We start from the raw sequence: 22,702 nt of genomic DNA on the forward strand, positions 1-22,702 counted from the left end.
ACTTTGGAAACCTGGGTCTTAAATCTGGAAGAATAAGATCTTTTCTTTAAGGATTATTTCCATTACCTATTGCATATGAAAGATCATCTCCTTTTTGTGGATTGCTCTCCTACACACTTGTTTCACGTCCCTCAGCACTGTACTGGAAAGTGTATTCAAATGGTACAAGGCTGGCAAGACTTGCAGCAGATTCTTTCAGTGAACAACTTGATCCTTCTTCTTTCATGGGAAGGAAAAAAGCCTTACATTAGACAGAGGTTAAGAGCATACAGTCTTAGGTTTTCTTTGTAGAAAGCATGAAGCAGAACAGAGGAAAAAAAAGGCTCTATTAGTAATGTTGATCCACATTTTGATGAAAGCTTAAAATGTAAATGAAAAGAGAGAGAATAGGGATGAAGCATCTTTAAACTTGCAACAAATCATTTTATATTGATAGAGTCCTGGGCTTAAATCCAAGCACAGCTATTGCCTTAATGCAGACTGATTTCAGGAGACTTAAAAATAGCCAAGATACTATGGTGATTGGCAGGCATTGTAGAGACAGCTGCCAAAGTCAAATTGATTTTTTTTTTCCTTTTGAAGGACTCCAGATAATTTAAGCAAGGCCACAAATTAAAGCACACACACATGACTTCTTGATGATTTAAAAAACCCAGTCCCCAGGAGGGGAGCTATTTCCCCACCCTCACCTTCGAGAAGCACAGGGAAATCATGTGCAGACTGACCCCGCAACGCTGGCGAGCATCCAAATGAGTGGTTTGCTGCAATCTTGCCCTATGCACGATCATGCCCGATTCAGCGGCTGTACAGTTCTGACAAGTATGAACTCTAGGGCTTCAACAAATGGCGATTCCTAGTATTATGCACTATTAACAGATGGGACCATCTCAGGACTTCACTGGGCAGAAAACTCAATTACACTGCGTATCTACTTGAGGCAGAGCTGCAACAAGAGGTCGCACAGGCTGCACTAACAGGCACAGGTCCCACTAACAGGCACAGGTCACTAGATGGATTCGCAGAAAAACTCCAAATGTAGCTAAGCTAGAGAAGGTCCAGAGAAGGTCCTGAGGGTAACAGAAGGCATGAGTTTGGGCATGTTGCTTTTTTTTTTTTTCTTTCCCCATGTTAAAACCTTCCAAAAGGTCAGGCAGGCAAGGGCAGAAAGGACTTGGGGGTGGTGATGGTGCTTGAAGCATTTTCTAATCCACCGAGAACACTGCCTGCTTACACCACTCACGCATCTGTCTAAGGCTCTTGAGGTATTACTTCCACCAGCAATATAAATGAATTCAAGCCTGCATTACAAGTCTGATGAATTTTCAGCTAGTGGCATTTTTAAAATAAAACACATGTCAAGCAGTCCCCGTCACACGGCGTACAATACATCCGAGTGCTGGTACTTCCCCTATGCTGGAGGTTTGCTGCTATTAGCAAAGCTCAAGCCTTCGATTGTTGCTGGATGTTAATAACCCAGAGAGATTTAAATAAGTAATATTGACACTGCTTGTTGCTTTAGCAGTGAAGGTAACAAAACCAACCTGTTTAAACTACTTACACAGTCAGAGTTCACAGTGTAGAGCTTTTCTATCCAACACCTGTGATACTCTTTTGGTCTTCAGTTTTGTACTAGAGATGCTACTCCTATTAGAGCCAGAGTAAGCAGAAAAGTCCTACAGTCACCTTTCTGCCCATAAAAATGACACAGGTGGATATTGGTAAAGGGTAACGTTAGTCCTGTTAGGCTAACACAAAATCATTCAGGTTGGAAAAGACCTCTATCATCATCTAGTCCAACCTCTAACCAAGTACTAAAGTCCACCACTAAACCATGCTACTAAGCTCTACATCTACATGTTTCTTGAATACCTCCAGGGCTGTTGACTCAACCACTGGGCAGCCTAGGCTAACGCTGCACAACCCTTTCAGTAAAGAAATTTCTCCTAATATCCAGCCTAAAAAAGGCTATAAACCTATAAAAGGCTAACATAAGCTCATCTCCTCAGTTTCCCTTTACAATCAAAGTGCTCAATGCAGTAAGCACTGCCCAGTAAAGGAGCCTAGGAAGATTAGTCTCAAAACACTGCTCATTAAAAGTATCACACACAGACACGAAGCAACTTGCTGGAAATCACCTAAGAGTTACGACAGGGCTGTATCAGAAAGGACAAGGTTACTGCCTTCATGTCACTGCACCACCCTCTTTCCAGGATCCAATTCCTACCTGCACAGGTAGCTGAGATGGCCTGGGAGATACTTTCTTGCCAAGTCTTGCAATCACAGGGAATTCATTCACCTAATGAATCTAAGTTTGATAATTACAGTAGTAGCATTTGCACATGCATGTACATTCGTATGTTCTCAAAAGTAAGAAAGACCTAACGCATGAAAAAAATCCAAAAAGAAAAGCTCACTATAGATGGAATAAAAGTCAATCCAGGATTCCAGATATTAAAGATAACAAAAAATTAGGCGTTTTTTTCTCTAAAGTTCATTATAATTTGTAATGCATTTCTCTTGCAATGAACTTAATCATAACTACGTGCTTAATATGGACAAATAAAATACAGAAACCTGCTCTGCAAATATTATTGAAACAACAAGTGATCATTAAGCATGGCTTTGTTCAAACTGTGAAAGTCTGTACGGGAGGGGTCAAAATGAGAAAGATTGGGGATTGTGAGGCCTGATTCCACACACCCGTACCCCAAGATCTTAATAGTCAGATGCCCTTTGATTTCAATGAAGTTTTGGTTAAAACCTCAACTGCTTGTTCTCATGGGCCTGGATTTCCCTATACAGCCACTCTGGCAAAAACCAGCATCTGTCACGCTGTCCATTTCAGTAGCCCTTTTTTTTTTTATCACAAACCTTTATACAGTTGCAGGGACGGGGGGAAGACACTGATTCCCCATTATAACTTTCCCTATGCTAAAATCGTCCTTGTGCAATCACTAAATAGGATCCCTATTTAAAGATCACCTTTCCTCAGTCCTCCAAGACCATTAAAGCCTAAGTATCCATTACATGTTCTGCCCAGCCTATTATAAAGGTCAAATGTTCTAAGACAGCTACCTTTCAGCTCCAAATGTAATTACACTTCCTGAAAATCATACTGCTTGCATTCTTTTTTGAAATACATAATGAGATTTCCATACAGAAGCACTACTGCAGAAATGATAAACCCTTTGTGTAACACCAAGACTTAGAAAATAACATCTCTGCTTAGTTCAATACTGGACAAGAATGGCAAAGTCCCAGAGAAGTTTATTCTGAACATTTTGAGCCAGAGCTGGTACAGCTCATCAGGAACGGAACCGTGTTGCTTTAGAAAAATAATTATAATTAAGATCAAGTTTAACATATCTTCCATTAGCGGTAAGACACAACAACTTCCAGAACAGTCTAACATACAAACTTAGGGGACTGTGTGCCACGTTTTACACAAAAAATGTTTTATCATTATCTGTATCATCATGGCTACCTAAACCCCATACAATTCAACTCTGCCTGCTTATGAAACTATTAGGACACATACATAAAAGTTAGTTTCCAAGCAAAAGAGCCTAGCCCAGGCACCAAAAAAATAGCAATAAATCGCCCAAAAAAGACAAATGAGGATGGTAGGCCGGTAAGGTGAAAGTGAGAATATGAAATCAGCACGTGAAAAATAGTCTGGCAGACAAACAAAAGTCACAGCTCTTCATCAAATTCACCATAAATTCAGGTTTGTGACACACAGCAGTATTAGCATCTTAAATAACATTCTCTATTACGGCTAAAAGGAACATTTTGATAAACAGAGGTTATAATGCACTAGCACAAACCTGAGAAGAGAACAAGCTGCACACGGACAAAACTCGGTAACACTCCCTATGTCATTAAATAAAAATGTAGAAACTGTGGGGCAGCACTGGAGAGCAGTCTGAGTACCACGGACTGGATTCTGTCACTTCTAATCTCATAATGTTGCAACTACATCCTCAGCACTACTTGATAAGAAAACAGCTTAAAAAAAAAAAAGTACTTGAGACGCCACAGGAAAGTGCTGCTGCTGCTGAAGTTTCCCTAAGATTATCAAAAGGGGGAGACATTGCTCAACAAAGCTATGTTGGATGCAACTGAGATAACAGTGGAGATCGTCAAAAGAGCCACCCTGACAGAAGAACAAAGAGAAGTGATGGCCTAGGAGTTAGCTGAAAGACGTGGATACATCACACACAAACTCCACAAGCCTTTTCTTAGGAACTTGGACAAACAACTCCCCTTGTGTGTGCTTGAGACTGCTGCCTCCAATACGAAGATTTGTCAATTCCTTCACCTTCCTTCTGCATTTACACAGCAAACTGTTAGAACAGAATGAACATTAAATGTAATACTAAGCCACAATGATGTTCTGGGTTATTTTTAAGTCAGATCAGACCCCTCATCTGCTATACATACTACATGGCTCCACAAACTGCTAAATTATCCCAGCAGAAGGCTCGAGATTCACGGGCGAAGAAAGAGGGGTTTACTACCTTTGGGCACATGCACAGTTTCATTGAACTGTACTTTTCAGAAAACCACAAAAATAAAGAGACCTGAAAATGAGCACCAGCAATGACCACAAAAAAAAAAAAGTTTTTGCTGTGCCTTCCTGAAAGGAGTGTCCCAAATGAAGACAACAGCTTACTCCAACTCCTGCAGTCCGATGGTACAACGCCTTTCTCTTTTAGAGTCAGTACAAGTAATTTACGATTTGAAGTTTAGATTAAAATGTTTCATTGATGTCAGGGAGTATTACACAGTCACAGCTACTTGATATCAAACAGAAGGTATGGTACTTGGGAGATGATGTGCTTTCTGTAGTGTCATGGAAGGTATCTTTAGGAGTTGGAATTCTGTCCTATAAAATTTGCACATTTCTCAGAGGAACTTGACAATAAAAGTGGATCACCTCTCTTCAATGGAGACATTAAAGTCCTTGACGGTTCAGACTAGAAGTGAAAATAGCTGGTTTTGTTAGTATGCAATCCTGAAGATCGATCTTGTTTTATTCCCATGACGTATTTTCACCGATTAAAATTTGCTCTGCAAATGAAAGATGTTGACCTACAGCTCTTGCCTGCAGAGATAGAAGAGTCACTGCTCCTCTCAGATGAAGTTCTTTCCCTAGAGAACAGCCAAAGACCTAGAGCTTTCATCAGATTATTAACAATGTTATCTGGAACTGAAATCTAAAGGCTTCAGAAAGAACATCTATGACTGAGGGAGTCTGTCATGGTTCATGCCTGTAATATTACCTGCATTTAAAATAAATGTTTAAAGTACAAATGCTCTAGGAGGTCCTGTAATGGGAAGAAAAAAACAAAAACGGAAGACAATTCTTCTCACCATTTTCCCAAAAGTAGTCCACATAAATATCACACTCATGACAACCATCCTCGTCCTGGCAGGTAAGCCAGCCAGCCAACTTATTGCAATTGTATTGTTACAGAGCCAACAGCCTCATTGTGTTATTCAAACTATCACATCCATCTGCGTGCTGACAACTGAAAGCTCCGAATAACTTGCAAGTTGCCTGGAGATGCCCAGCTGTTCGCTAGCCAGCTTAATTAACCACGGGCCTAACTGAAATGCTGCTGTAGTCAACAGGAAAACTCTACTGATGCTAATGGGCTTTGTATCAGTCCCTAAATCCAGTTGTGCTTCTCAGTTGAGAGACTAGCTTCAACAGATTTCAAATGTCTTAACACTTCCTAATTTGTTTCTTAAAGGTCAGAGCTTCTAGCTGCCAGATAAAAGGTTTATTTGTATCTTTGTTCCACATTGTGGTATCAGACGAGAACCCGTGCAGAAGCCCAGATCATCATGTGGAAGCAGCACCAAGATGCAGCACGTAAGGAACAGCTCGACTTTGAATCCCCAGAATCTTTCTACATTTCCGCTAACTTTCCCTCTTCGGCCCATTGTAAGTGTTTGCAGTTTTCTTTTGCTATTAAAGCCCAGAATCCTTGTGCTAGGTCACACCAGTAGTCCCAATTTAAGTGGGAATTCTAACACCGGTGAAATCTCTCTAAATATTCCCTAGAGCTTGCGATGGCTATCGGAGCATTTTAAAAGCTCTGAACAGGGACATCACTACCAATTACACTCCGAATGGAATGACTTGGGGAAACTTATCTATAAAAATTATCTTTAAAAAATTGCCATTGAACTAGCAATAACCCCGAAGAAATAAAGCATGTCGCTTTGCACTAAAAGCTTTCCCATGTGAAAAAATATCAAGTTATTCATGAATGCACATCCTGATCTTATTTTGGCAATAATGCATTAGGAAAACAGAAGGGATAACCCAAGCTAAGTGCTATGACGTTAATGTATTAATTTAGAGAGGTGAAGAACATCTGCATTCATACACAGCCCTCCAAGAAAGCCCTTACACCATCTAAGACTAGGATTTACTGAAATTAGCACTTCAGCTTACGCAAGAGATAAGGAAGGAAAAGCTTCTGCTGGAATTTATTTATAAGGGTTTCAGCACTAGCACTATGTAGTCAATAGAATAACTTACTGCTTGCAAAACACAGATTAAAGATGACTAGTGGACAAAACATCGCAACAAGATACGGTGCAGTGACAGGCACAGGAGCTCAGGGGGGTCTCTCCTTCAGTCAGAAAGAAGCCTGTTCATCTAGGTACAGTAAAAATCTCATTACTATGTACATTTGCAGAGTCTATTACCATTAGAATTAGTGAAAATCCTAATTAGGGCAGGAATGCAGTGGTTGCGCATGCCAGCACGTATTCTTCAGACATAGTATTGAAAATAAATGTTCTAGTATATACTAGGTTCCTCCTCCTAGTGGTAGATTAACATTTCATTTGGAAAATCAGACTCATGTGTTGCAGAAATTGCCTTTTTGGTTATAAGGCACAGAACTTGAGAACTCTCTCTCTAGATTAAACTGCACACGCTGGCAGCTTGATCTGTGGTTCTAAATATAAAAACCAGGCAACGAAACAGAGCGATACCTTTCACGGATCACACTAAAAGAAAAAGCATTAACACACCAGTTCAGAATTAGCTTTCTCAGGACTGTGAATCTTCATCTTCCCATTATGATCCCATAAGAACAGCTGTCTGCTGTATTTCAAGTGTTTCAATTTCCAGCAGTGACTGCAAAGCTTCAAGTCAGTGGTTTAGTTCCCAAACCACTACTGTTTATGAAGCCAGATGAACCATCTCGCCTAACACTTGGGGTTAAAGTAATGTAAGATTTTGTTCCGAAATTTAGATAAGAATATCAAGATTTCAAGTAACAGACCGCAGAAGGCCTCAGTGGGAAAAATATAGGAGAAAAATAAAACTACATTTTCAGTAGTTCAGTATTCACGAATCAACAACACTAAGGTGTCATGTAATTCTGGGAAAATCACCGTACAAAAATTAAGAGAGTGTGCTTTGGATTCCATCATCTTATTGAGTTCAACAAGCCTGTTGTTACAATTTCCCAGGTTCCCTATACAACACTTAAGGGCAGAAATATCACTTAAAAACACAGATTCTTCCACAATTCAAAGCTAAAAAAGCTTTATGAAAAAATCTAGAGTAAAAACTTGTGTTGACAGACAGAGGAAGAATGTAGTAGAATATCACAGAAAAAAAAAAGAAAAAAATCAGAAGAAAAAGAAACATTAAAAACAGGAAAAAAGGCTTTCAAATGTTCAGGGTTTTCTGCTGCCCAAAATACAAAGTGGTTCAACAAATTCTAAGTAAAATTTGCAAGCAAAAGCATTTTAGTTCATTCCCTATTAGTTATTCCCATGTTTTCAATGTTTTTCCCCTTGATTTATCTTACTTTCTTTTTTAAATCAGAAGTGACTGAATACATATTTCTTTCATCTATTTAATGAAACTGAAATCCTCATCATGTCTGTGACAACCTCCCTGTTTAGCCACCTGTACTACATCCTATATCGGTCAGTAAATGCCGAACGTCAACAAATTTTAAGCGATTCCAACGTGATGCTGCCTTTTCAATCTCATGTGGAACTTGCCTGATATCAAATTAATCCTTCTTGCCAGGCAGATCATATTCGGTTAGAATTTCCTCCACTGAAAAGTTGCATCGATGCTCTTTTGAGCAACGTATCATCCACGTATCTGGGCAAAGGACAAAAGCAGCATATTTGGGGGCTTATCACTGCTCATGACCTTTGAGGATGCAGACTTCTGACAGAAGAATGCAGTAGCATTGAATTCATCAAATGCCATTAGATCTCTTATCAGATTTGAGAACTTTCAATTAGAGAGGCATGTAGAACTGGATGGAATTTCTTGACAAATAAGCTCAAAACTCAGTTTCACCAAGACTCAAATCTCTTCTACTTGTCAAATCAGATTAAATTTTGCAAGGCTTGTCATCCAAAAAAAAAGTAAAAATGCAAGTATTTAATCGCCAAGATGTTTCATTCACAAATTTGAAAAAAAAAACTTCATTTGGAAATATCGGTTCCAGTGCAAATTTAAATACAATAGTTAAATAAACTTGAAAAAATATAATTTTGACTCATGCTGCCAACCTGCAATTAAACTACTACTTGTTTTCGGTAGCATTCCCTTTCTTCTGTCTTTTAAGTTTGAAACTTTAGTTATCAAAGAAAATATTGGCCACTAACTGTTCTATTCTGCTTTGCTCGGCCATACAGCATTAGGCATTTTTAATTTTATTTCTCATATAATTAAATTGCAAGATACTCTAATATTGTTAGCAAATCTGCAAAGAAAAACTTGCCCAGGATCATCTAGGGACTGTGTGACTGCTAAAAACTAAGCCCAGGTTTCCAGGTCTTGTGCTGCCTCCCCAACAACTGGAATAATGCAATTCCTCTGTTGGCCATGCACATCTTGCTTGGGGTGGGATTGCTTTTTAGTCTGAGAGAGGAAAACAAACAAAATGATTCTCAAATATCACACTGGAGCAGGCTAAGAAAGGAATTTAAGTCTCACACTTGTGTGATAACCATACAAATTACAGTCCCCTGAAATACTGGCGATTTGCAATGACTGTGCTTTACCAGATGCAAGGAAATATGATGGAACAATTAAGATGATTAGTTTTTTTTTTTGTTTGAGACTAAGTCAGAATGCAGTTTTCACTTGCAGCTTACTTTAGGTCTTGAGAAAGTGCCATTTTTAAAGAGAGAAAGGTCAGTCTTGTCAACTTAAAAATTAGGTAGTGTTGTACCATCAGAACTGCATGTTATTTCTTAGAACCCTTCCCCTTAAAGGTCTTGAGAAAAGCACGCACACACACATACAGATTTTTCTTTTTTCTTCTTAGCTCCAGCTATGCATTGTTTTTGGAGGATGACGACTGTTAAAGGTTTTTCCTGCAGTATTTGCCAGGAAAAGTCCTTCCCAGACAAAATGGCCTTGCCTGCCTAATATCTTAATTTGATAGCCAATATGTACGCTATTGACAGACAGGAGACAAAGTTCAAAGTATACCAGTGGGAAGAGAGTCCACTATCTTTTTTTAAACATCTTAATAGCTCTTTAAGATCAGAATTTAATATCATAGCCCCCCTCAGAACTATTCCAAAGCATTCTTTGCTCATTAATCCCAGTTGGCCATTGCAGCAATGAGGTGCAAGGGGGGGGATTAGTATTTTCCAAAGGCTTTTAGAATATTTCTGTATTTTTATGTCATTGCAGGCTACATATTCTCTTCTCTTTTCCATCCAGAATGGCTGAAAACATGGAGAAACAACCTGGTTGCACCTGGAGGTGCAGACTGGGGAAAAAAAATCTCACACCTTTTCTCTTGTGGAAGACATGATGAAAAATGAAAACATTACAGCTCACAAATATCACTGGGTTTAATTTCTAGAATATTTCAGCGGTAGCTCATCTAAATTTTCAACCAATTAACATTTTTTCCCATATAACTCCTCCCAGGGATTAGAGAGCCACACATGAATTAAAAGGCAACTAGGTTTCCACACTTGATCTGGTAGATATTACAAAGACAGCCAGATGGAATAAAGAGATTTAATCTCCCTAAAATTCCAAAAACCTTCAGGGCTGGTATTAAATGTGTATCAAGCCTGGAGCTGCTACTCAGCCTTTGTGGAATGTGTCTTGTTAATTTGCAAAAACATACAGTGAGAACTTGAATGGGTTAGGACAAAGCATTGAATATAAGAGCAGGGAGGATAGTTGATCCAATTCTATCATTATATTTCAGAAAAAAATCACCTCTATCAACAGAGTTACATCTCTAAGACACAAAACAGGCAAGTAGAGAATCAATTATGAGAAAGCTTTGGGCCACTTCAAAGTTCTCCAGCTAGTGTTCTAGCTAGTTCTCCAGTTAGTGGCTGGAAAGCTGCCTGGCCGAGAAGGACCTGGGAGTATTGGTTGATAGTCGGCTGAATATGAGCCAGCAGTGTGCCCAGGTGGCCAAGAAGGCCAACAGCATCCTGGCCTGTATAAGAAGCAGTATGGCCAGCAGGTCTAGGGAAGTGATTGTGCCCCTGTACTCGGCTCTGGTGAGGCCGCACCTTGAGTACTGTGTTCAGTTTTGGGCCCCTCGCTACAGGAAGGACATGAACGTGCTCGAGCGAGTCCAGAGAAGGGCAACGAAGCTGGTGAGGGGTCTGGAGAACAAGTCTTACGAGGAGCGGCTGAGGGAGCTGGGCTTGTTCAGCCTGGAGAAGAGGAGGCTCAGGGGCGACCTTATCGCTCTCTACAGTTACCTTAAAGGAGGCTGTAGAGAGGTGGGGGTCGGTCTGTTCTCCCACATGCCTGGTGACAGGACGAGGGGGAATGGGCGAAAGTTGCGACAGGGGAGTTTTAGGTTGGATGTTAGGAAGTACTTCTTTACCGAAAGGGTTATTAAGCATTGGAACGGGCTGCCCAGGGAGGTGGTGGAGTCACCATCCCTGGAGGTCTTTAAAAGACGTTTAGATGTAGAGCTTAGCGATATGGTTTAGTGGAGTACTTAGTGTTAGGTCGGAGGTTGGACTCGATGATCTTGAGGTCTCTTCCAACCTAGAAATCTGTGATACTGTGTCTAATCACTGTTTATATGTGAAAAATACAGATCTCAGTTCCAAGGAGACACTGTCCTTATAGTCCCTGCATGTACAACGCCAAGCACAACAGCCTTTGCTGTCCTGACTGGAACTTAAAGGCATCTTAAAGTAGTGTAAATAAGCAGTAGCTGTGTACCTAGGAGATGACAACAATAATAACGCACCTCAATAGTCCTTACACTATTTTATAGACTTCTTTGTATCATCTTCCACTGTCAGCACCCCATTCCTTTTTAAACATCTTATTTGTTTTTAATTAAAGTTTTGAAAATTTCCTATTAATCTTAAGCTTGCATTTCCTCTCCTCTCCTTTTTTTTTGAAGGCTAGAACTATACATGTTCAAGAACTTGCTTTAAGGGGTATTTTGCTGGCCCTTATACCCACGAAACGAACAACCCCCCCCAGTAAAATCCAGCATATTAATGCAGCATTTTACATCTCCCATTAATGTCATCTGCCTCCCTAAGGAGCTCTCCTTCACATAGTGTTTCATCACAGAAGACGTTTCCAATGTGACCTTTCCTTTCGCGCAGCTGTACCGCAGTAAGAGGTACTACACTAAGCCAGTCAGAAGGAATGGCCAAGCACAATTTGCACTTACAGTCATGTCAAAATGTATTTTCATGCTATTCAAGACAAAATGTTGAACCTGGAAAAAAGAAATGCTGGACAAAAAAAAAAATGAGGTATTTCAACTCACATCAAAATAATCTTGTGTAAACATTTTGGTTTCTTTATACTGCTAATTCCTATTCTATTAAGATATAGTACAGCATACCACATCGTATTTGAAACAAGACAGATTTTGAATTTCGGTAACTTTTCCATGGGAAAATAAGACTAATGTATTCTGAGGTATTTCAATTTCATCAAAAAAATCTTGCCGTGTAAAACTGTTCTATCAAAACCCAAACCCAAAATACTGACCAGAATAATAGTAGCCATCAAGTTGTTGTTATTATTTTTTTAGATCTAACATTAAACAAGTCATTTTTTCATTTTAGCTGCTTTTCTACGATCTGTGCTGCTCTTGTCAAGACCACATTTTCAAAAGATGCTCAGCTAACAGTCGCTGCCTTTAGCAAGCCCTGGGTACAATGTTCTTCAGTAAGTTCGTCCTACTCAGCATGGTATTTTATGTTATTCTACAATGTTATTTTCAATCATTTGCCAGGGATCACAGTGGTCTACAACCATCCCTTAAAACATCCATATTCATTTTCACTGGAAATCTTATTTCAGCCATGTCTCTCTAATAGCACAATGAGTATCAACTTGGGCATGTTGAAGCTTCCATCCCTACTCCAGACTAGTGAATAGGAGGAACAGGAAAAGAAAGCCTTTAACAGAATCCAAGGTCAGCATTTAATACTCTCTTTAATGCTAGACTATCAGTGTTGGAGGCCTATTTAATTCCTTTTAAACTGTCAGTTAACAAGTATAATCCTTGTAAATAAACAAACCCTTGTGTGAACAGGCTCTTTTGATCCTTACGAATAAGGCTAAACAAGCAATGAGAAACATCTGAAGTCTGATGCGATAATCAAAGCATGTCTTCTGCATGTCGTCTGAGCTGGCAGCTAACAACAGCTTCAATGCACCTCCTGAGCGGCCTTTAGTCTTGAATACTTCATTACAATACACTTGAGCTTTATTGCGTATATGTGAAACCTCTACAAATTCCTCTTCCAACAAATATGCTCACAACTTTTCTCTGAGTTTTGGAAAAAACCCATACTTCTTAAAATTAAACAGTGTCTGCACTGGAGTTCACAGGTTGTCATCCAGCTGTAACGTAGTGGTGCAACTGTACTTTAAAGAAGAAAAAAAAAAAAAGGTGAAATGCTACCCAAAGCAGTCCAGATTCTCGTTTCACTTTGAGTGGTGCTGCAACAGGTAACAGCACTAAGTCAATGTACACACTTTGCTAGGAGGGAAGCCTTCTGCAATGCATGGGAGGTAGAAATGTAAATTTAGCCCTCCAGTCCGGCTATTAGTCTTTGTAATGATTCTGAACCACAAATATGCTAAGATAGCATCTCATTCTGCCTGTGCTCGAGTCACAGGTGCTCCACAGACTCCTGATTTCTTTGGTCTTTTATTAAGCTGAAGTCTGGATGGGCACGAGAGCTAAAGGAAAAGGATTACAGGGGTTTATTCAGCACTGTCAGTGAAAGAAAATCCCTGTCTCACTGCCAGATGCATTAAACTACTGATCTCACAGTTGCATAAAATTATCACTGGCATTAAACCTATGCTAATTCAACCCAGAGCAAGGAAAGATGATTTAACCCAGCACCCTTTTCCAATGTCATTCAAAAACTCTAATTAGAGAAGCACTCCAGTTCTCTCCCTTCGCACTGTATTGTTATGGGTATTATTTAAAAATGTATTATTCGTATTCATTAAGCAGAATGAGAATAACTAGGAGGGCACTTGGGCTATATGGCTGAGGAATGCTGTTTAGACATACCTGGTCGCAGTTTTCTGCAGAAACATTAACCTCATGTTACATAGGTTCTTGCTTGGCTTCATTCATGGAAATGACACGAAAGCAAATTGGATGTTCTAAAGTGAACATTATCTTCTAAATCCCTCTAAAGAGGGAAACCTTCAATCTGTTGAAATGACAGGTTTAGAAGTTAGTTAGAGCCAGGAGGTGAACTGAGCCAGGAGCTGGATTCGATGACCCTTGGGGACCCCTTCCAACTGGAGATACTCTATGCTTCTACGACCTTTTTCTTCCTTTCCCTTTACTCCTCCCTGCAAAAAATAACAACTCTCAACAACGAAAGAACATTTTCCTCACATTGTACACCTGCTACTTTTGAAATGTATCGTGACATCATCAGACTAAGAGAAGATCACAGAAACGCACAGATACATCAATGCATACAATACCTGAATTGTGTTAGCAATGGGATTACTGTGCTCCACATCCCATTCCTTGAAGCTGCTATGGTCACACACAGCACGGAGAGGGCCAACAAATAAAAGCCTACTTTTCAAACAAGAGGATATGAAATTGAGAATTTGGGGGCTCAGAGCACAATTGAATGAATGGGAATTAGAAGAGGTTTTTCCATCAGGGAGATTTTTCTATGGCAGTTGTTTCTGCGGAGGCCTACTGTAGGTCTTTACGTGTCTCTTTAACGAGCTTGGCACACATCTGTGTTAAGACAGACTATGTGGCTAGACAGATCACTAGTCTGATCTAATATGGCAATTTCTATGTTCTTAGAGGAAAAAATAAAAAGTAGTGTAATAACACACTCCAGGGAAAAATCTAGAAAAACTTAAAAATTAAAATAAAACCATAAAAATTGCAATAAATTCATTTTCTCTCTCCTGTGTTGCAATATGATTTTATGTGCAACATTAAAACTACAACATGAGTTATCATTTTAAGCCTTACTTGAAAGTGACTGTGAGTAGAGGCAGGCAACTGAAATACACCAATCCTGGTGGATGAACCGAGTTTATATCCATTCTAATTACATTCATAATACACTCGTTTGAACTACCATAGGTATTATTTAGATGTATGCTATACATTCTGTCTAAAATAAATTGAAATAAAAATATAATGCATAACTGAAAAATATACTCTGTACAAAGTACTGTATCTCACTGACAAGTACTTTAAAAAAAGGCTAAAAGTAATAAAAATTACTACTAGAAAAATCGAAGTGTTCCATTCCTAGATTTTATGGGGTAATAAAAAATGAAAAAGCAGCTCTAGTTAAGCTAGACTGATGAAGTGATATACAGCCAGAAAGGCATTCAAGGTTGTGTTGAAACAGATTTAAAATTGATATATATCAAATACAATAATTCTGGTGCATATTAAATAGAATCTAGATAGAATGCTAGCGCAGACTTTCACCAGATGATGGTAAATTAAAACAAAAAGTTTGACCTACACAAACTTTGCCATGCCAGAGAGCTTGGATGAAGCTGTTAAGAGCAGTTTTAACCCACACAACGTGGAGCTTCTGAGCAACACTGCAACTTCTTTCTTCATTTGCAGGAGTTTCAGGAAACATCTACAATTTCTGCCATTTAAACTATTTTATTTGTAGCAAATATATGTTTCTGATTGATGTCAAGAAGCACACAGAACAGTTTTGCCTTTTGTCAGAACAACTGAAAACGTGGCCATGCGTTACAATTGATTTCCAAGGCTAATTTCTACAGGCACAGCTCGAAGATAGACATCCTCTCCTAGGCAGTCGTGAGCTTAGACACTTCTCAGTGACAAACACAAAATGGAAGAGTTTAACCACCTTATCCACATCTCTGACTCAGTTGTAGGTGGAGCAGTAGGCCAGTTGAGAAGGTTATCACCGGGAGTGAGGCTTTGCAGTGTTACATTTCATTTTCATCACAGAGGCAGAGGAAGCAGAGCTAATAAGTACTTTGAGTTCATGCAACACAACTAAAAAACAAGGCAAGATCATTAACATTCTGGCCACGTTCTGGATGGGTTCAGGTTATGACACCTCATTTATTTTTTTTAAGTGAGATGCTCACTGGGAAGTGTGAACTGATCTTTTCAACACTACCCAGTATTCACCTTCCTCCTGGTGGAATTAGATAAACTTAAAAAGAAAAAAAAAAAGACTTCAAAAAAATTCCCAGTGTTCCCAATGTGGGAACAATCGTGAAAACAATCGTGAAAAAAGGTTTGCACATCAAAGTGTTCCGACACATGCATCTGCTTTGCAGTTACTCGTTCTGAAGCTCGTCCTCAGCAAACAGCCAGCACAACAGCTACATGCCACTCCGGTCACACAAGAAGCACATTTTGGCTTTATCGCCATTTCACAAGCATTTAGCTAGTTATCCTGGCCAGGATCACGAAGAGCTGTCATCACATGCAGTACCAGAAGCTCTCAGAGAAAACCCAGCAATACCACCAGCATCACAGCCTTGCAGGACAGGAGGCTTGCCTGTGACTGTACTGAGCATCACCAGCTTTGTTCCTACAAGTAGCACCTTGTCAACGTAGGGACCGTAATACGTGAAAAAGTCACATGCAGAAGTCAAGAACACAACAGCAATCCCTCAGCGCCTGACCACAACATGTTCACTCAGTTACGTTCAGCAACGCTCACGCAAGTGAAATGGATGAACTGTTACCAACAGTTTTCCAACCTTACCCCAACCCAATGACATGAGGTAGCTTGAAAAAAGAAAAAAAAAAAAAAAGACGGTATTAAACAACACCAGAGACAGCAGCATTCTGTGCCTACAAAATTGCTCAATCCATCCATATCAAGGAACACAACTGATTTGTTGACAGCAGAAACTGCAAAACGCTGTCAAACATAAAGCAGGCTCGCGCCTGACAGCCTAAGCATGCTACACCAATTATCTCGAAGCAACTCTAACTACAGCACCAGCTTCTTAGAGAGGCCTTGTACACCCCGTCAGTGCGAAAGCAGAAGCCTGCTTTTGAAATGTTCACACCTCTAAACGCTCCCCAGCCTATGACATTCCGCAGGAACAAGTTGCTTTGGCAGTTTAAAATGGAAAGCATCCAGGCCTTACATACATTAGGAAACGCGAAATTATTAGCAACAGAACGTTATAAACTTGTCTCCTTGACTACTCATCTTGAAGAGTATAGGCTACAGATTCTTTTTTTTTTTTCTTCTTAATTTAAGTAGAAAACAATAAAATAAAAGCATGAGCATCATGCATGTGAACAACTGCAGTTTGCTCCAGCCAGTCTGGAATTTAGCTAGTCAAACCTCTGCACCAAGCCTCCCTTGGGGCATTTAGACCCAACACTTCTGAAAGTTTTATAGGCACAGAAAACGGCCTATTTCCTCCCTTACTGCAAAAACCTTTTACTTTTTTGAAGACTTAAGTAAGCTACCCTCAAATCCCCATGCCAAGTAAGCCAGGCTTCTTTTTCTCTAATAAATTACTGTTTTACAATACAAATATTTCCTATGGATATACAAAAGACAGCAAAAGCATGAGACTGATCTGTCACAAGTAGGAGAGGCATTCTACTAGCTGTTTAAGAATATGGCAGGTCTGTTTGTCGCTGTGATTTACAACAGAATTACACAGGAGTGCTATAAAGGCACAATTCCCACCCTACCTTACCCTCGGTCCTTCTCTGGTGCTAAGAAATCTCTCGCGATTCCATCGCCATGTGATTTAATATATTATTAACTCCAGAGTTCTTTGAATAGGAGGTGGAAACCAGCACACTTCCAGTCCTTGTAACTGCAAAAAAGAACTTGGAACATGAACCCCTAAAGACCACAGAAGGCTCTGAGACCATAAAACAAATCATTTGCATGATTTTTAACGCAGCCTGGCAAATATTTGAGCTATGCAGAGAAATTACCAAACAGCAACTTAAAATTAAGTAGAAGATAGCATGGGATTTAAAAAGAGATTGGACAAATTCCTACAGGACAGATTCATTCACAGCATCCACTGCGTGATAACAAAAACACTGCCGTCATGATGCCACCTTCTCCTGCTGACATTTCTGGACTGCTGTTTCAGAGAAGGTGGGGCGAAGTTTCAGGAAAAGGATCGCTCACTATTCTATAATTGCCCTAGTCCCTAATTTTTTCCTTAGCAGCAAGCATTAGACGCTATCAGAAGTGGGATTGCTGACAGAGATGGAGCTCACATTTTGATGTCATCTGATCAATCATGTTCTTAAGTTGTGGATGCAAGATACACAACAAGATTTAGATTTTTATTTTAAATCAGAATATTTGTCTAATATTGCTCTTCCTGTGCTGGATTTTTTTTTTTACGAAAAAAAAAAAGAAAACATTATTAATACAAAACTTCCACAAATTAGTATTGTACACATATACGCCCATTACAACAAGAATTGTAAGAACTAGCTATATTTGCTAGGTAGAAATAATAATTAAATCAGATCTGGAGAATTTACTAGGAGGAAAAATATCTTGTGCAAATGCTAAAAGTCACCTCTTGTTCAAGGATTTTGGCGTTATCATATAGCTGGGTATAGGTTTGCTGCATGTTATAATTAAATGTATTGCTGCTGTGTGCTATACTCATAAAGCAAAGATCTCCAAAAAACCAACAACAACAACAAAAAAAGACTAAAAGAATGCACAAGAGACAAGAATGACCTGGCATCCCTCTCGTCATGTACTTACACAGTAACAGGGTCTGACATAAATCTCAGATTCCTATCAACGTGTTCATACCATACTGGCCACCTACAAAGAAACATTAGCATGGCAATTGGCAGAAAAAGCACTGGAAAAAACACTCTTTGTACACAAATGTCCTTTCACGGGTTTCTGGCCCAGCCTACACCTGTTAAATTTATTACTTTTTTTTTTTAAATCATAGATGAAGGTGGTTTATCTCTAGGTATAAAATAAACATCAAAATAAGGAAGATGCAGATAGAACATACAAAGGCTTGGAAATCACAGTGGAATAGAGCACTGTGCAGATAAGAAATCAGTCTCTTAAAGTAAACCAAGGGGATTAAATCAAACTCTAAAAGCAGACAAGTAAATGATAAATGACACACAACTGTAACTAAACTAAATCTTTGGTGTCTAAATGAAATATAGAGGGCTGAAGAGATTATGCAAATTGAATCAGACTGAATCAAGACTTACGGCTGATGTAAAGTGTGAGGGAACACGCTGCAGTCTGAAGCCAGAGCAATTATACAACCTGGGACTGAGCAGCTGACCAAAGGATAATGGATGGAAATTTGCTTTGGTAGCCTGAGTTGCATCTCCACAGGTGCCATCTAGTGTTTTGGGAGGAAGGTTAAAAAAAAAAAAAAAAAAGAAGAAAGCTGTACAAAACACTTATGTATTAGGGCTTGCATATGTAAATACCTACTCTTACTCAGAGTGATCCAGGTGAGATCTGAAAGCCATACAGAGCCAAAAACTACTAAAATCCTTCAGCTATAGTACTTTTGAAATGGCAATACAGTTGCTTTCTCCTGAAATACAGTTGTGTCCTTTGCATCCTTTTAAAAAATACTCCTGAAGCAGACTGCTCTGTATTATTAGGTCTGATCACATTTCGAATTTGAATTCAAAATTTCTCAGAAGACTTTTAGAAGAGTTCAGATCTCAATTTCTAGTTTATTTTTCTTCTTTCAAGTCTGTACTCACACAATAGTCACACAATAGAATAGAATTAGTAATACAGAACTTAGGCAATGAGTTAAATGATCCAAAATGATGCTGTCTTTATTTTATTCACTATTACCAGCAATTACAAATCATAATACAAGAGTCTTTTGACCTTTAGAATAACTGACGCAGTCTTTTGCAAGCTGAGCAAACCAGCCTCCCTAAGAACACAGGGAAGGGAAGGACGAAAGTCAAGTGCTGTAATTAGCTGCATAATTATTTTCCAAAATAAAATGTGCAATCTTCACCTCTTTGGCACTGAATGGCGTCATTGGGGCTGGTATCATTAAGCTGCCATCGCTGCACTATCATTACGGGGCTGATAAGGGAAGACAAACACTCTGAGATCCACTAGAGGATGCGCTTATTTCCCAACTTCCCTCAACTAATGTATTTATGTACTTATTTTTGCAGATGATGGGATTTTGAGGGCATGAAGGAAGGTCAGTGACACTGGAACCAGCAGGGACAAGAAGCATTTTTCTCAACAGGAATTGAGACTGGTGCTCTAATAATCATTATACATTAAACCCTAGCTTTTTTTCAGCCGACGACAAAACTCTCATCAACTTGAACAGCTTCAAGATTTTACTCCAGGCTTGCAGACACAACAATAAACTCAACACAAGAACTAGAGAAGGAATGAAGGGGAAGAGGAGTCTTCAAGTCTTCATGAGAGGAAGAGGAGTCCCAAGTCTTCATGAAGCACTGCTCAAGCGAAGCTCCATCCTGAATCTACAGGTAACAAGCGCATATCGTGAGGGTCAGAGTTACCCAATACATTTGGAAACAAAAAAATTGAAAATACTGCTTGCATAATGAAACAAGAATAATTGAAAAGTCTTTTAATTCTTCTTGCCACATAAGAATGTCAATATATAGTACCTATCCACTGCATTGGGTATTTCTAATACTGACTGGAAGTGAGTATGGGAATACTCACGTAGTATTTGATAAACAGTTGGCATGCACTGAATTATATTTGGGTTTGTATTTTTAATAGCCTTCTTTCATCCCTGTTATATCCCAGGATCCTGCTTACTGCTAATAAAACAGGTTTTTCTTTTTGTTGTTTTAAGTGCAGAAAAACAGCAGCGGGCACAAAGGACAGGATCTCACCGAGGCAGACTCTCCCATCCAGGAACACCCTGAAAGATTTGTTTCCCCAAAGAAAAAAAGGAGCAAGGGAATCCCCACAACTTCCAAGGTATAAGGTAACTGCAAGACTGGATCTAAAACTTCCTTGCTTGCATTTCGGCCAATAAACTACAAACCGAGGCACTCATTCTTTGGGTACAACTTGGACTTGGCTCTTCAGCAAAATCAACAGGAATCCTCAACAGGCACAAGGAACAATGCTTACAAACCCCGCTTGCAAGACCAGAGTTTTATTTTGCTTTTCTAAAACCCAAATCATTCCACCAAACAGATGGGTCCAATTCTTGGCCAACCCCCTGCAAAGCACATAGGATCCTCATGACTTCAAATGCTCCTACTTGTTATTGTTCTCGCAGAACAGAAGGTGCTGTGCAAAGACCAAAGCCTAATATGAAAGTAACAGCACTCATCTCACCGGATTGAAGAATGAAAGACCAACAGGAGAAGGACCACTGGGGGATATGAATTCTTGCAAGACCTTAAAACTTCAGAAAAGTAGTCAGAAGAATTTTTCCTCGAGGCCTTAAGACAGAGAGAAACTCTGAGGGGAAGCAACTGTCAAGGGATGCAACGCAGTAAGAACATTCACAGCTTCTAAGAGTTTGGGTTTTTTTAAATGAAGATGGAAAGATTTAATTATTCAAAAACAAAAAGAACTGAAGGAGTCTGTCAATTAAAGTGGCTGATAAAAGTTTATGGTTGTTCTGAAATATTTAATAGAGAATGCTGAATATTTTATGTAAGAAATACTTGTCCCTGCAACAGAGCCTACTGTTAATACACAGAAACAAAAAAACTAAGTTTTCAAACTCCCACAAAGGTACCTAAGCAAGGGCTTTGTGCTTCTCTACTGATGTTTCAAAATCAATACTAACAGGATGAAAACTAACAGCCATGCAACTAAACTCTCACGTCACCACGTCTACCCATAGCAGTCCCAAGCACCGAGCACTAGCTGCTCATAAAAATCTGACTCAAGATGTGGATTCTTTGGTATTTCATATCCATTCCTGACCCCCTCCACTACTTCCATTCTGAAAAGCCAGAAAGAGACACTTTAAAATTAACCAGACCTTTAAATATATATTGCAAAATTATGATTTTTTTTTTCTGCCTAGGACAATATAAACCAACTGAAAAACTGACAAGCACCTACATTTACAAATAGATTCAAATAGCCAAGAACATTCCCTCGTGTTGCATTTTTTGCACTAGTTTTCTGTCTCTCCATGCCATACTTCCAGTCTCTAGTTCATGAGTCCTGCCAAGCTTAATTAGCAACAATATTAATGCTGCTAATACTAATACCTGAAATCTTCAGGTAAATTTATATATCTGTGGGAAAAGCAAGTTCCATCACAGCTTATTAGGGAATAAATGACTTAAGTAGCAAGGCAAACATGATAATCGTGTTCATTTGGATGCTGCACCACAACCATTTCTGCACCACTGTCAACATGAGTTCAAAGCCAGTAATTAAGCTTTCGCTGACCACAACCAACGTGTACAAGCTAGACTACTAAATGCAATCTCCGAAAAAAACATTTTCAACATACCTGCAGATTGTATTTTTCAGCTCAGAAGGACTCCCTGTCACAGACCACTACATGGAACGCAGCTTCAGCAATAGGTAAACTGCTCTTTCTAGCACAACTCTTCAGCATTAAAAAAAAAAAAAAAAGTGATTGAAAAGTAAGCCAACTTCTAACGTTAAAAACAACAGCAAAGAATCTTATGGGAAATTTTCACATCTTTTTTTTTTTCTTGTATAACACAACTGTGTAGAATAGGTAAATGCACTGACCTGTACTTTGTATTCTTTTTAATTCTAAGGAAAAGACAAGCAGAATCAGCTGTAGTCATTAGATGGCCCACTCAGCACCATCTCAATTTTAACTAAAATTTCCAGCCACACAATGATAAAATACAGCTTTCTTAAGTTGAAAGAGGAGGTCTCTCCCCTTATCAACCCAGAGACCAGAGAGCCTGAAAGATAAATCTGGCAACAGCCATGAAAACGCAAAGCTTACCTAGCTGGCCGTCCTCGAGTCCTAACTAGTTCAGATACTCGCCACTACGACTACCAGCAATCCTTCAGGCATCAGTAGCACTTCTACGGCACAAAATTCTGAAAATAGCATCCAACATGCAAAAACGATTACATATGTGCACAAAATAAACACAGCTACAAGATTTGCTATCTCAATTCTACATAATTAAGAAAGTTCATTCTGCATTAAGGCCGAATTAAGCTTTTCTCCTTGGGTGAATCTATTTTCAAA

At 39.2% G+C, this 22,702-nt stretch overlaps 1 protein-coding gene across 4 annotated transcripts in view; it reads right to left on the reverse strand.

Moving 5' to 3' along the window:
- LRRTM4 (leucine rich repeat transmembrane neuronal 4) overlaps positions 1-22,702 on the reverse strand; it is a 328,498-nt gene that overhangs the window by 287,306 nt on the left and 18,490 nt on the right. The window contains exons 7-9 of one of the 4 annotated variants that reach the window (XR_014575521.1): positions 22,451-22,548; positions 21,977-22,075; positions 13,713-13,849 (exon numbers count right to left, since the gene is read on the reverse strand). The gene's annotated coding sequence lies outside the window, so the exon portion shown is untranslated. Of the gene's footprint in view, positions 1-66; positions 220-13,712; positions 13,850-18,878; positions 19,998-21,976; positions 22,076-22,450; positions 22,549-22,702 lie in introns of those variants that run through there. The other 3 variants (XR_014575522.1, XR_014575520.1, XR_014575523.1) reach the window with 3 other exon arrangements.

Source organism: Anser anser (genome assembly GCF_964211835.1).
Source record: "Anser anser genome assembly, chromosome: 26".
NCBI classification, from domain to species: Eukaryota; Metazoa; Chordata; class Aves; order Anseriformes; family Anatidae; genus Anser; species Anser anser.